At 48.5% G+C, this 14,565-nt stretch overlaps 1 long non-coding RNA gene across 2 annotated transcripts; it reads left to right on the top strand.

Annotated features, from left to right (window-relative positions):
* The first annotated feature begins 615 nt into the window (after positions 1 to 615).
* LOC105479118 (uncharacterized) lies at positions 616 to 11,676 on the top strand. 2 transcript variants are annotated; one of them, XR_011606103.1, is made up of 3 exons: positions 616 to 982; positions 10,613 to 10,781; positions 11,448 to 11,676. It is a non-coding gene; the product is annotated as an uncharacterized lncRNA (long non-coding RNA). The 2 variants fall into 2 exon arrangements; XR_985697.2 differs by lacking the exon at positions 616 to 982 and adding an exon at positions 2,811 to 2,922.
* Positions 11,677 to 14,565: the final 2,889 nt, after the last annotated feature.

Below are 14,565 nucleotides of genomic sequence, written 5' to 3'. Positions count from 1 at the left end.
CCATATCTTTCTGGGTGTTTTAGAGAAGACGGACATTGCTCTGCACTGAAACCACGCATTAAGCTCTCTGTCGGTTTTGGGGCAGACTAAAGCACCCCGCCCAAAGCTCAGAAGGTTCAGGTGAGTTCAGAAAGCTCCAGCCTTTCTGGCAGCCTAGTACGTTCCCTTAGTCTTTTCCAAGTCTGGGCACTCACTCCCAACTCTTCCCCAGGTGTCCCCCTCTTAGCCTCACCCCAGGCCTTAGTGATGACAGCGCCAGGCAGCAACTGGGATCACCCCTGGAGGCAAATATGCCTGCACAAAGCCCAGATCTTATGCTCTTCCCTCCTGGGATTCTGCTTCTTTTCTTTCCCCTTCACTTATTGCCCCTTCTTCGGTGTGGTCTGTTAATCTCCAGATCTTTGACGAGGATGACCATGATGTCAGAGCACGGGCCCTCACATGGCCTGTCTGCATCTCTCTCCTCCCCTCCTCCCCACAAGCTTCCTGGGTCATGGGGGGCTTCCTCAGCACCCCCTCTCCATGCAGCTCCTCCTCCCTGAGTCTGCCTCCTGCCTTTCCTTCCAGCCCCATCCAGGGTGTGGAGAGAGCTCTTGACCACAGGTAGAAGTGCCCTTCCCCACACCTGATGAGCTCTGTCTGCACTTGGAGACCAGCCTGTGCCCTGTGGGTCTGAGCCTGGGCCTGCCTATCCCCCAACCTGGCCATGAGGGCCCTGAAGCCACCATCATGTCTTACCTTTATTTCTGATGCCTAGATCTGTGACTGTCACAGAGTAAGTGGTCAATGAATATCAACAGAAGGTGGAAATAAAGGGTAAATGAGTAAACGGTCTTGGTTCTGCTCTATGAAAACACCCGACACATCAACTCACTCTGACATTAACCGTTTAGACACTTAAAGCAGACCTCTGAACTAGACAGATCTGGAAGCATCACACAGATTACCAACCACCTCATCTACAAGATAAGGACCAAGACAGGTAGGTGGCTTGCACAAGGTCATACAGAGCATGAGTGGCAGACTCAGACTGGATCAGACGCTCCGATTCCCTGCCGAAGGCACCATCTCAGCCATGCTTTCAGAGTAAGAAAGCTTTGCTTCTAAAATACCTAGTAATTCAGACTTTTCTCCCAATTATTTCTAATTAGTAACCTACCTAGCACTGATGAGTTCTTGAATGTATGCATGCATGCATGTATAAGTGAATGAATGAATGAAGGCGAGGTCATGCTGGATTCACAGCAGCAGCAGTGCAGCTTTTCCAGTAAAAGCACTAGGCACGTGTGCAGGATTGAGATGATGCATTTAAGGCATCTCCTTTCTGCCTCACAACCCTGACACTGTGCATCCCCGGGTTCTGCCATCGCCCCTACTCTGCAGACTGACAAAGAGGCTGTTCCGGGCTGTCCTTGCCAGCACCATTCTTGTTGAACCTATTAGGTTGCTATTGTTTTTAGCAAACAGCTGATGCCTCATGGAAAATTTAGCATTTGCTCATTCCTGTTCCATTTATCTTCTAGTTTGTGCATTTTCTCTTCTTTATTAGCAGGGCACTTACTGGAAAACTAGATCTCTGTCACTTAGTGGTTTCATATGTTTCTTCTGTTCATAACCTACCTGGAGTCAGAATTATGTCTGTGTCACAGAGCAATTGGTTGCTATGGAAATGATCGTGGCACCCCAGGCAGCAGGCCTGCGTTGGAGAGAAGAGGGAGTGCTGTGCCCATGGGGGTGGGGGTGGGTATGGCAGAGGTACTGCAGGAATCCTGAGTGTGACTTTTTAAGCTAGGACTGACTTGTCTAGGCCAACCTGGTCCTCTTGACCCTCTTCCTACTCAAAGCTGTGTGTGTGTGTGTGTTTGTGTGTGTGTGTGTGTGAGAGACACTTCACTTATCCACACCCCCCACACACCGCACCCAAATATAAAACAAATGCTTCCCCTAACTTCTCTCTTCTACCTCCAAGTCCAACTTAGAGTTCACCTCCTCAATCTTCTGTGGTTAACCACCCCTGAATAACCCCTTCTCCAATCAAACCCCCCACCCATTCCTACTGAGTTTGCACTTAATTCAGTTGCATTGGAATCACTTGCATTCCTTCTGCCGGACTTTGCTTTTTTTTTCTTATCAGGCTCATATGCTTTATCTTCCCAACAGTACCCAGGCCCCACAGGAGCCCATCTGGGTCAGTTGGTTTTATCTTCCCACAGAGCTCAAGCCGAGCTTGGCTGACCACAGGCCCCTGATAAATGCTGCCCTCGACTCTCAGAGAGATGGACAGTCTCAGACCTCGAGCCCGCCCACTTTAACCCATCCAGTCTTACCTCCTGAGGATCAGTAAGCCTAGAGCAATAGGCAAATGAGACAGCTCTGGATATCATTTTAAATATTGTCAACCCAATGAAAGGAGAAAAACTCTAAAGCTTCATTTGCCTCAAACGTCCTCAGATGATAAGGGAAGAATGAGAAAACCGTGTTTAGTTATTTAAAACTGTCTTATTTTTGTGGGCTTTAACTCATTTATGTTTCAAGTTTGCCTTTAGTCTTGGTTGCCTGTCACCTAGAGCAACTTTGACCTCCAGGGCCAGTGACCCCCTTCTGGGTTTCCAGTGAAAGACCCTGCAGGACTGTCCACGTCAACAGCAGCTGTACATGGTGGGAGAACCTGGGCCTTTTCCAAAGGTTGAGCTCACAAACATAAGTTGTGGAGTCAAGGCCTTCCCTTTGTCTAACGGGCAATATCCTTACATCCGGGGCCGGGGATGCAGAGCCCGTGAGCTTCCCCTGCTGTCTGTGATTGAAGAAAAATAGCTGTGCTGGCTCCATTGGCAGAGTTGGTGTTGGTGTTGGTGCCCCAACCTCCTTTTTCTGGAATCTGCCCCATATTCAGTCACCAGATGGAAGTAAGCTGATACTCAGGTAAGAAGGTGGGGGAAGTCAGGGTGCCTCGAGCGTGGGGTGGACACTGGGGCTGGACGCCATGTTCCACATCCCAGAGCCCATCTGAAAGACCTTCCTTGGCGTGCAGCTCAGAGCTGCTCAGAGAGCGTGGAGCTCGGCCCCCAGCTCAGCCCAGGGGCTCTCTGTGCACTCACGGAAAGTGGCATCGTACCGGGAAACGCCAGCGGCCATTCTGGCGCAGGGACGGGGCCCGGGCATCTGTGTGTGCTAGTGCCCAGATGAGAGACTGGGACGGGGTGCGGAGGGCTTGCTTCTTTCCCACCCTCAGGGCTCTTTCAGTGAGGTGGTCCTTCTGAGGCCTGAGATGGTCCCGGAGGTGGCCTCAGCAGGAAAAGGCGCAAGGCAAACAGTGAACAGACGGGTTGGAGCCCCCAGGAGGAGCTGGCTTTGGTCTGCGGTGACTGGGAGAAGGGCCCCTGCTGGGGACAGCTGATAAAGGAGCTGCCACCCCCTCCCCCAGTACCCCCTACCCCCGCCTCCCGCCCCAGGGCCCCACTGGAAGACAGGCTTGATTTTCCTCATCCCGCACAGCACGGGCTTGGTGAAGTTAGCAGGAACCCTCTCATGCCGTCTCCCCGCTTCTGCTTCGGACTAAACCCTCCAGCCCAGGCTTCAGGACAGGGCTCTGTCGCCACACAAGGGGGACTTGGATAGTGAGTTTTAGGATTCTTTCTAGCTTTCTACCCTGACTAGAAAACAGAAGAGGAAATGCCCTGTTGGCTCTCCCGTGGACCAGAACACCTTCCCCCAGCTGCTCATTTTTAGTTGGCAATTACCCAAGGTGTCCAAGGCCCCTCCAACACTGTCACTCACTGCCAGGAGAGGCCAGAACTCCAACTCAGGCTGTGCGGCTGGCTGCAAGAGGGTGATGTCTGAGTTAGCTGTTTGGAGACAGAACCACAGGTCAGCTTTAGAGCGAATGCGCCGTCACCGGCACAATGGGAAGCCAAGACAGGCAGGTACCAAGTGATCCTTCAGCATCTGGGCGAGATGCTTTGTCTTTCCCAGAGAAACTATTTCAACGAGTTCTTCCCGGGAGAGAGGGAAAACAAAGCTCAAATACCAGAGCCGCAAAAACCGCCTGAGGCTGATTTGCTCTGACAGGCCGGCGGCTGCCCTCTCCCATGGACAGCCTTGGTCCAAAAGAATAAAGTAGACCTTGCAGACCAGAACTCAAAAGTGCAAGGTGCAGGTTTGCAAAGTGTGTCCCCCAGGCTCTGTGCATCCCCAATCCAGGAGTTGAACCCCCATCCACATGATGCCTTCACAGCACATGAAGAAAAAGAGGGGCAGATTGCAGAGGAGCAGGACAGGCGGACGTGTTGCCAAGAGCAGGCAAAGGTCTGAGCTGACCGCAGCTCTGAATTGGGTCTGGCTGGAGTTGGAGGTAACTGCATTATGGGAAAGATTGAAAGGTTAATATGAAACCAGCTGATACTGAAAGAGAACAATTAGGAAGGTTAAGGGGCTTAATATTAGATTAATGGCTGCCGGAGGATAAAGTTCACAACTTCCAGGAAAGAAGTCGGATTCAGAGAATTCTTTTGAGTGGACCAGACCAAGGTCTGATTTTGTTTTTTTTTTTTTTTCTTCCCAGTAACTGAGAGAAAATTACCATTCATTCACATAAGATTCATTCTCTTCCTCTTCCTGCTTCCTCCTCCTGCTTCCCATCTCTCTCCTGTTTGGAAACGCCTGATTTCATTCCAGTTCTGGAATGAATCTTAGGGTCCCACCTTCCAGTCTGCATACCCCATACTCCTCTCCACCTGTAGGGGTCCTTCCTCAGTGAGATTTGTGGGACCCTACAGGAATATTTTTGTCAGTGTTGCTTGTATTCTGGAACTATTTCAGGCCACTAAGTCATCTCACAGATCAGTAGCTCAACCCAGGGGAGACATTCCGAGCCAACAAGGAGTTAACCCAAACATGGGGAGATGGGCTGGTGGATTTGAGGTGGCTGAGGAGATTGGGGGAGATGGGGAATTCCCATGGTCTCCAAACCTAGCAATTCCTTCCTGGGAGTTTTTTAACATTCCTTCCTGGGGGAAGGGCCTCTGTTGGGGACAGCTGATGAAGGAGTTGCCACCCTCTCCTCCAGCATCCCCCCACCTCAGGATCCCACTGGAAGACAGGCTTAGTTTCCACATCCTGCCCAGCACGGGCTTGGTGAGGCTGGCAGAAGCTCTCGTTCAGTCTCTGTGCTTCTGTCAGGACTGAACCCTCCAGCCCAGGCTTCAGGCCAGGCCTTTGTCTGAACAGATTCCCAGGCCCCACCTATCCTGGACTAACTGAATTTGAATCTTTGAGGGCACAGTCTGGACATCTGCATATTCTGAAGTTCCTTGATGACCCCATGACCTGCTCAGTTTGGGAACCACTGGCTCAGGGACCACATGGAAGAAAGGCCGGGCAGGGAGGGGCCAGGGGCCTCTCAGACTTTGGGATGGGCCATTCGTTTGATTCCCTAGTTCCCATCCCAGCCGGTGAGTTTCTTGGAGCAGACATTTCCTCTTACTCGTCATTACAATCCCCACACAGGGCTGGCCACATTCAGTACGTGGGAGCTGAATTAAGTTTCCAAATCTCATGGCTCATGTCTGTAATCCCAATATTTTGGAAGGTCACCTGAACCCAGGAGTTTGAGACCAGCCTGGGCAACATGGGAAGACTCTGTCTCTACAAAAATTTAAACATTTAAAATATTTTTTAATTAAAATTTTGAAATCTCTCCCCTTCCTAGACCCTGAACCTGTTCAGTTCTCAAGTTGACATGTTCAGAGGCCTGGCTGGTAGAGCCCGGGCCTGGTTCCACAGAATCAGCATGGTCCTGAAACACAAGAGCACAGGAGCCAAAGCTGGAAGGGCCCTTGGAGAACCTCTAGTCCAATAGCTTTCAAAATGTAATCCTAGGTACCCCGGGGTCCCATGGTGGAACCTCAGAGAGCACGAAAGGAAAGGGCAGAGGCCCAGTGGGAGGAACTGCCAGCCCTCCCCTCGCCTTCACCCTTCCTTCAACCAGGCCAGCCCTGCTTTCACAGCTTTGTGTAACTTTCGCAACAACCAAATGCCTTCCCAGTTTCTGCCCTTGTCAACCCCACCCCCAGCCCCTGTCCGTTTTCCAGCTGGTGTCCAGAATGATCATTTCAAAACATAAGGCTGATCATGGCCCTCTTCTGTTCAAGACCCTGCATTTGGCTTTCCATTTCACTCAACACCAATCCAAGGTCCTCTTCACGGCCGGCAAGTCCCACCTGTTCTCGCCCTGGTTGCCCCTGCCTCATCTTAGCCATGCTGGCCTCCTTTGTATCCCTGAATGCACCAAGCAGGTTCTTATCCAACACCTGGGCAGGTCTTCTTCCTTCTGCCGGAAACGCTCTTCCCCAAATAGCTGCATCCCTTGCTTCCTCTTGTCCTGACCATCCTATCAAAAAAGGCATTCTGTTCCATCAGCCCAGCCCCTTCCTCTACTGTCCTGACTGTCCCTACTGAAATGTAGGCTCCACGGGGGTGAGGACTTTGGTTTTTTTCACTGCTATGTCCCCGGCACCAAGAACAGTGGCTGGCACATAGTAGGTGCTCAATAAATAATCATTTCCTGAATCAATCAGATTGATTTTGATTCTAAAATTATCCTGTACATTTTCTTCTTTACACATTTCTCTATTTTTCAAATTTTCTGCAGTAAATATGCGTGTTTTTACAATCACAAAAAGAAGTAAGTGACATAGTCTTTTCTCTAGGATCAATCTTTAGGAGACTCAGAGCTGCTACAGAATAACTTAAGAAGATGAAGGGAGGCCCTGCTTTGAGCCCCCGGTTCTGAGCAGCACCAGGTCAGTCCTGGTAGACTATAATAATACCACTGATTCCTAATGGTGGACGGGGAACTTAGTGGGGCTAAGCTGACCCTACTTACCTAACAGCATTTTGTCTTGGGGTCACTCGGGAAGGGGAGAGAAGGAGTGAAAACAGGACCAGCAGCAACCCCCTCACCGCTGAAATGCACCAGGCTCTCCCTAACCCCATACAACAGACATGAGGGCATGGGCTCCCAAGCACCCTCCAGTAAGGCATTGTGGCCATAGGTTATTCTTTAACCGGCACAACTCGCTTTTCTCAGACAGACTTTCTCTTTATTTTCTTCGGGGACTATTACCCTGAGGCCTAGTACCTGCTGCCTCTGCTTATGTGACTGAATCTAGAACAAAGCAGCAGCATCTTAGCTGAGGGGTCAGGGCTCTGGCCTAACAGAAACCCCGTGGTCTTGTCTCCATTTTCAGAGCCTCATGACTCCAAGTGGGTGGGGGTCTCGGGCTCACCCATGACTCATTGTTCGAGTTCGTAGAGAACTCAGAAGTTTCACATGAAAGCACGGCCTCGCAGGCTAGAGACAATTCAGGAAACGAAAACCTTGATTATGGTTCACTTGATTATGGGTTCATTTTCTGATGGAGGCTTTTCTGATCCTCTTTCATAAGACCCATCTGAAATAGACAACTGAAAAGAGAACTAGGGGGCCGTTTCCCTTCCCCCCTCTAGCCCCAGAGCTCGGTCATCAGAATCACGTGAACCCTAGCCCCTGGAGCTGGACAGGGCCCAGGGTTCATCTGGCCCGTCTGTTTCATTGTGACTTACCTGGCAGGCCCCCTGATACTCAGGGACATAGCTGCCTGCCTCCTGGGCTGACTTTCCTGTGGTGCTCTAGAGCAGAGCCAGCTAGCTTCTCCAAGGAGCTGGTGGTAAATACTCGCTCCGGGCCCTGTCACCTATTCTTTGTTTTTTCCTTACAACCCTTTAGAAACATAAAGCCATCCTGAGCTCACAGGCCTCACAGAAACAGGCTGTGAGGATGGGCAAAATACAGCCCGTGAGCAAGACCCAGCGCACTGTCTGTTTTTGTAAAATAGAGTTTTAGTGGACACAGCCCTGCTGATCTCTTGATGAATGGCCTATAGCTGCTTCCACGCTATTACAATTGCGGAATTCAGTAGTTGAGACAGAGCCTATAAGGCCAATAAAGCCAAAAATAGTTTCTATCTGCCCCTTCATAGAAAATGTTAGCCAAGCCCTTCTCTAAAGTAAAGTTTCGTATGCATTCATTCCTATTTAACACTCAAAACAATTTTTGAGATTAGTATTAGAGATGAGTATTCCTAATTTTACAGATAAAGAAACTGAGAACCAGAAAGGATGAGGTTTGCTCAAGGTCACACGGCTAATGAGGGGCAGAACCGGAACCCAGACGCAGATCTCATCTCTAAACCAGGGCTTCTTCACCTGGAGAAGCTGCTCCCGAAAGGTGGCAATTGTGAAGTGTGGAATGTATCTCCTCCTGTTCAGCCCCATCGAGTAGGGTAGCAGCAGGTCCCTTGATGCCACAGTCTTTGAGAGACATTGGGCATAGAAAGCAACCAAACTGACCTTGAACAGAAACCTTTAAGATTCTCACCAAATCCCACTGTGCGGAGAATGTCTCCAAGCCCAGTGTGCTCTCTGTGCACAGGAAAGATACCTTTGGCAAGCTGACTGGCTGGCAGGAGAGCTGTCCCCTAAAAGCCAAGTTTGGCTTCTGTTAAACATTTAAAAACAGGTCATCACATCATTGTGAAGAGCCACTGAGCTGCTGCCATCTTCCCACTGAGACGTGGACTGGCCTTCCATCCCCCCAGGTCCCAGGGCTGCCATTTCCTCTACAGCTGGGAACAGCTATGCCATTATTTGTATGAGAGAGCCCCCCAGTGGATATTGCTGGTATCACCGCCCCCTAAGAGCAGCTCGGCAAACACCTTCAAGGCTCCCAGAGCTGTGGGTGTGAACATTTGAGTAATTGCCCCAGGAAGTAAAACCTAATGAGCCTTGTCGTCTTCAAAATCCTTCCCGAGGGAGGTTGGTGCATACATGTTCTAAAAATGCTGACATTTCACTGAACGTATTTGGAATGCTTCCTTTGCACCCGATTTTTTTTTTTTTTTTTTTTTTGTGAGACGGAGTTTTGCTCTTGTTGCCCAGGCTGGAGTGCAGTGGCGAGATCTCGGTTCACCACAACCTCCGCCTCCCGGGTTCAAGCGATTCTCCTGCCTCAGCCTCCCAAGTAGCTGGGATTATAGGCATGTACCACCATGCCCAGGTAATTTTGTATTTTTACTAGAGACAGGGTTTCTCCATATTGTTTAGTCTGGTCTCGAACTCCCAACCTCAGGTGATCTGCCCACCTTGGCCTCCCAAAGTGCTGGGATTACAGGCGTGAGCCACCGCGCCTGGCCTGCACCTGATTTTATTATGACCTTTCACATGCTTTTAGAGTCTTTTCTGTGGGGCAGATCTGATTTCCCGGAACGCTTGGCCTTTGTGAAACTTTGTTTTAGCTGCTTTCAGCCTTGCTTTGCTCCAGAACCTATTTTGTGTGTTCCATAGTGTTGTTAATTCTGGTGGTGGTTATTGTTTGCAGTTTTTTATTTGAATTGGATAACAAAATTATGCATTAGGATTTCCAGCATTTCTGGAAAAGTCAGAAAGCACTTGTTTTGAGTTCTTGCTCAGTAGCTAATAGCTGAAACTAAAGAGGAGCTCTTTGGACAGACAAGGATTCTCCAGTTTGCCACAGTCCCCACCACTCCCTATTGCCCCTTATTGGCTGTGCTGGTGTTCGATTGCATTGCCTTGTTGGTCCCTAGAGAAGTTTTAAAGTTATATCATACATACAGAATAATTGCCATGAAAATAGCTGCTGCCACAGGTCCCAGACACTATGCTGAGCACAGTATGTACATGTTCTCATTTAACCTGGTGAGATAGGTATCATTATTCCCAATTTACAGACATAGAAAGTCAGGGTCTGTAAATGTCAGTGTCAGAAAATGTCTTTATAAGGGTTGAACTGAATTTGAGTTTGGACATCTGCACTTTACCATGTCAGATAATAAACTCCTCTAACTGGTTTAGGGGATGTGACTGGCTCAGTAAAGGCCTCAAATAATCACTAGGTTTTCCTTTTTACCCACCTGCAACATATTCAAGAATGGCTAACCCTGATCTCAGTCATGAAGTAAGCAAAGCGTCTTTGATGTTAAAGACGCTGGAATATCCTCCCCTTTCTTCCTCAGGATATCTGTCTTGAACCCCACACCCATGCCAGGTGCCAGGTACTCTGAGATCTTCCCACAGGGCCCAGGGACCCCACTGTGACACAGTGTCTTGGCCTCAACTCTAAGACAGCACCTCACCTTCCAGATTTTTCCCATCCTTTTTTTCTACCAAAACATTCTTTGCTGTGTCCCATACATTCAAGCTCTTGATAAGTGACTACTTAATTTGATAAATGATTTGGGAGATAAGGCATTAACGGACTCATTTATTCTTCTAAAAATTACTTATTGAATGTCTATCCCCTCCTCTTAAAACTATATGAGGGCTACCCATTTCTCCTAAGAGAGTAATGACCAAAATCCTTCATAAGGCCTAAAAGGCTTATGAGACACTGTGACTGCTGGCCCCTCCAGCCATGCTCTCTGCCCAGCACTCCCCAAGCCTTGTAGTTCCTCAAGCATCCCCTGACTCCATCTACTAAGACTTTACACTAACCCCATCCTTGGCCTGGAAAGCTCTTTCACCCCTCTTAGCTGGTGACTGCTTTTTTGTCCTTCAGGTTGTTATGAAGTCACAACTTCATCAAAATGCATTCCCTGACCTCACCGACAGGTTCAAGTTGCACCGTGAGACATGCACTGGCACCATGAACCTATCAGATAAAGTGACCTGAGGGCTGCAGTCCTGCATTTATTTATTTGATGAACATACCTCTGCTTCATCAGACAGTGAGTTCCATGATGCCATCGTGGAGGGATTTTATCTGTTTCTACTCACTTTTGCATCCCCAGTGCCTAGATGCCTAATTCGTATTTGTTGAAGGGAAGTGGGGTAGAGTAGAGGCGGAGGGAGGAAGAAATTTCTGTTGCTTCCTACAGTTAAAATGGAGAGAATCTAAAGAACTTTCCCAAGGACCCAGAGCTAGTAAGTGACACAGCAAGACACTCAACTCAAGTTTCGAAGGCACGTTTCTTTTCTACCCTATCATAATTTTCTTCTAGGGCCTTGGCAGGCCTCTGTGCACTGTGATAATCACACCCTGAAGATTATTATGACGTTGGAGGCATGCCTGGTCTGGCTCCAGACGAGGCGGTGCAGTATAATGGAGCTGCAGCAGTGTCATTTAGCCACATGTAGGGCAGAATGATGCTAGGCATACCCCGACAGATCTCTGGGTGACATAAAGATGACTTCAACTTGGCGCTATCCAGGTGGATTCCTGGGGGCGCCACACCTAGACTTAGCGGGAGTGTAAGATTTGGGATAATCAGCCTGCTAGAAGAAGAAAAGCGACCATCTATTGTGCCTTTATCATATGCAAAACTTTAATGACACTATTTCGTTGATTCTGACATAAGACCTTCTAAAGAGATACTATTTTCCCCATTTTACAGATGATGAAGCTGAGGTCTGGAGACTGAGTTGCCCAGAAACACACAACTAGTCAGTAGCCATGGAGGAATTGGCTTTGAAATGAAGATGTGTCTGATTTTGAGTAATTTTTTATTCCAAGATGGAGCGCAGCCTCAAAATAGAACAGACTGCTCAACTACCTCATAGAGAACGTGAGAAATAACCCAAGAAGAAGAAAGAATGAGAGGGAGCTGGAATGAACGATCATGGCTGGAGGTTCAGTAGAAGGTTGCTGGCCGCGGGAGCAAGGCCCAGGACCTAAGGAAGAAGGGCTGGCTGGGGCCATAGGAAGCAGGGGATGCAGCCAGATCAGCACCACAGCTGACTGAGGGGGGTGCCGAAGAAGCTCAGACCCTGGCAGGAAAGGACCTGGCTTTCTTGTTTAGAGCACTACACAAAATGCAATGCACTGTCAATTCTTGGGTCATCCCCTCCCTCCGCGTTCTTTTTAGCAAAAGGAGTTATTATTTCTACTTTCTATGAAAACATTCATTTCTTCAAAATCAGATGTCCTAGATCTGGAAGAAAAAAGTGGGTAAAGAGAACCAGCTGTACAGTTCAAAGGAAAATGTAGTGATGCTCTACGTCCTTTGTGTTGTGTCTCGGCCACCTGCTTCTGAGAAAGGGGCAGGAGGGGAGGAAGCATGGATTCCCCAGGGCAAGAGAGGGGCAGGGGGCAGGGGACAACCCTCAGGAGCAGACTTCTACTGGGCGGTTTTGGCACTTATTCTGGGCTTTAGTTTCCTTGCTCTTAGAGCAGGAGCTGGATCAGACGATCTCTAAGGTATCTTGCAGTTTTGTGCTTCTCCAGCATAAGCCTGGGTGTGCAGCCAGAGTGAGATAAGAAGGATAGTGGTGACCAGGGGTCATCTAAGAGATTGTTTAATGGGGGATAACAGAGTAATTGAATAATAGGAGATTGTGTTTGAAACTTATCTCATGTGCACGAATTTCCACCTTGAGATTTTCTTGCATTGTCAGTCAGAAAAAATAACTGTAGTTTTGAATAGATTGTGGGTGTTATAATCGATTGTGGGTGTCTATAAAAGGTATAGATTTTTGGTGTCAGGCCTAGGTTCACTGAGGTAGATAGCTTCCCCTCTCTGAGCACCAGGCGCCCATGTGTAGAGTAAGGATAAGAGTACATGGCTCACAGGGCAGCTGTGGAAGGGTCAGATGAGTCTCTATACAGAGAACACAAAGCACAATGCCTGGCCAAATTCCTGCAAATGTCATCTGTCCTCCTCCCCTCAAACCTCTTCTCCTCCTACTGAGGAGGGAAGCACCCAAAGTGGAGAATAGAGTTAAACAAGTTCAAATTCTTCAAGGATATAGTAAATGCTCAAATGTGATCTGTCCGGTTCTTTCGTATATAATATTCACGACAATCACATGGACCAGTTATTGCTATTCTGTTGTACCAGTGAAGAAACTGAAGGTCAGGGCTGTCTTCAGCTCATCAATAGAACTGAGATTTGAAACTCAGTCTACTGAATCCAACCCTAAATACTCTTGTCACAGACTCAAAGCTACACATCAGGGGTAGACGTGGTGGCAGAGAATCCACTGGGAGAGCCCCAATGGTTTATGCAATCAGACTTGATCCACCCCCATGTTCTTAGGCAGCCCTGCTGCCAGGACCTTCTCACCCTTCATTCTAGCTGAAATGCAACCAGCATCACTGTCTCCCAGTGCAAGGGGATCTCTCAACTTCCTCCTATGGTTTGTCAAGTCTTTTATATCATGACCACTCCAATTCATCAAAGCATTCACGCTTATTTTGTGCCTCAGTGTTTCACAATGATTTCACTCACTGTGAGTGGAGACAGCATTATTTTCCTCATGTTGAGGTTGGGAGCAGGCTCAGAGCAGGCTCAGGGAGCTTGCATCACTTGATGGAGGCCCCACAGCAGGGCCCGTGTGGGCAGCCCAGGACCCTGCACTCACGGCGCCTGCCACTGCAGAAGATGCCCTTCACCAGTCACTGGGTCTTAACCCTGTGGCCCCAGCAGGCCTCTCAGTGGGTTTGTGTCACCCAAAGGCTGCTGAAGAACAGGGGAGTGGGGTGGCAGTGAGAAAGCACTTAGGAATTCAGTGATAACAAGGCCACCCATTCTCTCTCTCTCAGCAAGTAATGGTGACAGTTCCTTGTGCATAGTCTTCCTTAAACTTGCAGTGACATTTATTCCACCATGATTAGCAGCTGAGGCTGTGGGGAGATAGCAGGGTGATGAGTCACTTTATCTAGCTGGGTGTTACATCCGGGGCGATGTTCTGTTGCATTCGCCACCCTCCCCTGTCCCAGCTCAGGGCCCTAACAGTCTAACAGGGCTGGGACTTTCTCAAAGGCTCCCCTGACCACACCAGTTCCTCAGGAAGCTCTAAACCCCAGCTTCAGCTCTACTGATGTCACCCTACTTCCCTTTAACCCTTTTTGAGGCCTGGTTTAGAATTTGTATCTCAGCCAGAGCTCTTTCCATGACAGCTTTGTCCATGCTGTTTACTCCTGGATAGTTCTCAGGCCCAGCCATCTACCAGCCCAGTGCCTGGAGTCAGACAGACCTGGATGGAAATCCTGGTTCCACCACTGACTAGCAATGTAACCTTAACCATGTTGCTACTACACTTCTATGAGCTTCTGTTTTTCCATCTGTACAGTGGGACTAATACTACTTACCTACTCCTACTGAAGGGTGAGATGCAGCAGGGAATGTGCTTAGCACAGGGCCTGGAAGAACATAGTAAATGCTTAACGGTAATTCCAGCACTTTGGGAGGTCAAGGTGGTCAGATCGCTTGAGTCCAGGAGCTCAAGACCAGCCTGAGCAACACAGCAAGACCCTGTCATAAAAAAAAAAAAAAAAGAAATTGCTTAATGAATGATTGTGTGTGTGTGTGTTCCCCCTGAGCATCTGACTTTTCTTTTCTGTATTTTTCCATCATATACCAATTACAGACCACACGGCTCACATCATTTCTGTCTTCTCAAGCATCCTGGTTTCTTTTCATTCTTTCTTTTGTTTTTGACTTTTTAGCTTCTTTTTTCTGGACTTTTTTTTTTCTTTTTTTTTTTTTTTTGACAGAGTCTCGCTCTGTTGCC

Source organism: Macaca nemestrina, chromosome 1 (assembly GCF_043159975.1).
Source record: "Macaca nemestrina isolate mMacNem1 chromosome 1, mMacNem.hap1, whole genome shotgun sequence".
Taxonomy (NCBI): Eukaryota; Metazoa; Chordata; class Mammalia; order Primates; family Cercopithecidae; genus Macaca; species Macaca nemestrina.
Note: the sequence above shows the minus strand (reverse complement) of the source record. Positions and strands in the feature narration are given on the sequence as shown.